The sequence below is a fragment of the Bombina bombina genome, chromosome 2 (assembly GCF_027579735.1).
Source record: "Bombina bombina isolate aBomBom1 chromosome 2, aBomBom1.pri, whole genome shotgun sequence".
NCBI classification, from domain to species: Eukaryota; Metazoa; Chordata; class Amphibia; order Anura; family Bombinatoridae; genus Bombina; species Bombina bombina.
Window position 1 is genome coordinate 378183724 of NC_069500.1, and position 3028 is coordinate 378186751.

The 3028-nt window shown below is 38.5% G+C and overlaps 1 non-coding gene across 1 annotated transcript; it reads left to right on the forward strand.

Moving 5' to 3' along the window:
• Positions 1-1382: 1382 nt before the first annotated feature.
• On the forward strand, positions 1383-1493 carry LOC128650649 (U6 spliceosomal RNA). The gene has a single exon (XR_008400920.1). It is a non-coding gene; the product is annotated as a U6 spliceosomal RNA (small nuclear RNA).
• The last annotated feature ends 1535 nt before the right edge of the window (positions 1494-3028 follow it).

Genomic DNA, 3028 nt, shown 5'->3' on the forward strand with positions numbered 1-3028 from the left:
GTGGGATGACGCAAAGCGTCGTGATAACCTCCTAGTAAGGGTTTTTAAAGTGGAGCCCCAAGGAACTCAGTTTGTCAGTTTTCTTAAATAACTTTAACATTGATAAAGGCCGTTATACAGACCGAAACGCGTTTGTTTGTTATTTAGCTGTGTGTTATGCCGCTAGCACCTGAAGCTGATGTCTGCAGTTATCGGCTAGGAAACAGCGGGGTATATCCACAGTTTAATTAGTAGTGGTGGTGGGGTTTCTGGTAGGGTTACCTGCTTTTTATTTATTAATTTATAATTACGGATTAAAGGTTAAGTTTTAAACCAGTATTTACTCTTATAAGAGGAAGAGTGCTATAAACCCTTATCCTTCTTCCCAATTTTTTGGGGGTTAATTGGTAGTACTATATCACAAACACCAAGCAGAGTTCTTAAAAATATCTGTACCTGGTACAAGTTAAGTTATTTTGTAAACTCTAGTTAAATATCTAAATACCTACAGTTTATGCCAAAAAATATATAATTTGTCAACAAACTAACTTTATTATCTAACTGACAATAGCCATCTTGTATATAGTACATAGTACATCTATAATCATACGACACCTCCACAGAGTATGCTGACAAACATGATTGATTGTACTTGGTACCTTTACTCAACATATTGACAAATTAAGTGTGTCTAATAGAGAACACTTTTCCTGGTGTTCTTCCCTATTATCCACATATTGACTTGCTCTGTGTAAATATGGGGCATCAGGGGACTAAGCACAAACAAAAGCCATTAATCACTATAAAGATTAGATATGAGATTCATTGCTACTGTTCTGTTTTACAAGTTTGAGTAAAAATAATTTAATTTTGCCCTAAGGATAAAATGTGATAATTTGTCACAATAAAAAGTTGTACCAAATGAGACCCTTGAAAAGTGACATGTATTAATAGTGTTTGTTGTTTTATCACACAATTACAAATTACAATTCTCATCAAGCTGTGCAGTAAAGATTTTGCCTACACTTTTCCATGTATCTAATTACCCTCTATAATTTAGTTTACACACCATCTTTGTCAATTCCTTTTATAGTAGTTAATACTGTGTTCTAAACAAAAGAGTATTTCAAGCAGTTAAAAAATATGCTGACTTAGAGAGCAATGGTGATCATTCCTGGTAAGTGATGGCATGTTCCTTGACCTGACCATTATCAAGATGTTAAACTAACCAGTTGTGTCTTACTATTGGCATCTGGAGCATAATTTGCTTTTTATGTGGTTTTGTTAATATTAATGTCTGGCATTATTATATATGACAAGATATCTTAATATACTTTGATAATATTTTCAAATATCACTCATGGAATAAGCCATTGAACATTTTCTTCTGTAAAAAGCATTAAGTGCTTGCTCGCTTCGGCAGCACATATACTAAAATTGGAACGATACAAAGAAGATTAGCATGGCCCCTGCGCAAGGATGACACGCAAATTCATGAAGCGTTCCATATTTTTAAATTAGGCCAGCACTTATATCTTACATCTCATAGAGACTTAGAATTGTCACAAACTCCAGCCTACATATTTGGAGCTTTTAAAACTGCGCAGCTCCCCTTTGGCAAATCACCTTATTGCAGAAGACCCTGAACCTTACACTCTGGCGAAAAGTATAAACTAGCACGGTCTTTGTCCCGACCAGTGTCTCTGACCACTGGAACCTTTGTCCAAACAACGAATACACCCTGTACTGTTTGCTGACTGGAAGATCGGTTAATAAAAACATTATAGAAACGTTCACGAAAAAAAAGACACTTATGCCGCAGTTCCTGAAGCCCCAATGAAAGTAGATAAATATTTTCACAAAATCTCACCTAAGACACCTGAAGACATGTCACACAGGGCAAAGAACGCTGAGAATAAAAAGCAACATAAATTTGCAGCTGAAATCCACACAGAAGAACCAGCTGTAATAAGCCAGGAGACCCCCTCTAGATTGGACCACAACGCCTTGTTACAAGAACTGAAATCTTTCTTCCTCCCCAAGATGGACTCACTACAAACGGGGGTAGACACCCTTACATGTGAGGTGCACCAATTTGCAGCTAGAATAACTGCGGCTGAAACTCGCATCTCGGATGTGGAGGATGGACAGGTGACAGCTGAGACAACTATCAAGCAACTAGTGAAGAAAACGCAAGTGTTGCAAGAACGAGTGGACGACCTAGAAAATAGGAGTCGACGCAACAACCTCCGGATAGTGGGAGTCCCAGAATCCATCAAATGCAAAGACCTGCTGGAGTGTGTGGCGCTGACCTTTCCTAAGCTACTGGGACTACACCCTGACATCTTACCAATTGATGTAGAGAGAGCACATCGGATAGGTCCGGAGAGGGGCCTAGATCGTACACAGAACAGACCACGACAGGTCATATTCAAATGCCTAAATTTTCAAGAGAAAATTAAAATTTTAAGGGCCTACCGAGCCCGCAAAGAGACTCTTTTTGAAGACTCAAAACTTCTCCTCTTTCAGGACTACTCCATAGAAGTGACTAAACAAAGAAAAGAATTTGCACCATTGTGCTCCATGTTGCACGAGCAAGGGAGGCGGGTATCCTTGATGTTCCCGGCGAAACTTCGGCTGCAAACGCCATATGGAATCAAATTTTTTCATTCACCACAAGCTTTGAAAAGTTTTCTAGCCACGGAGCAGCACCAACCAGGTTGAGGACACTAGCACAATCTCTCCAGATTTCCTCTGTCCGGAGGGCAGATGTCCTTTTTGAGAAACCCAAATGAGAAATTGAATGTTTATGCAAAACTTTGTGATCCACAGTAATGGAAAAAGTTGTGGCTCAAGAGCCGTGAAGGTGGACTGGTACAGAGGGGGGTTGATCCAACCCCCCAGGGTAATATCACACCACTTTAATGTATTTTACGTTTACTTGTTTTTGCTGTTTTTTTGTTTAAATAGTTGTAATGGTTTAAAAAAAAAATGTTTTTTATCAATATGTCTGCTATACATTACAAAAGATGTGAAGAGAAAAATGAAT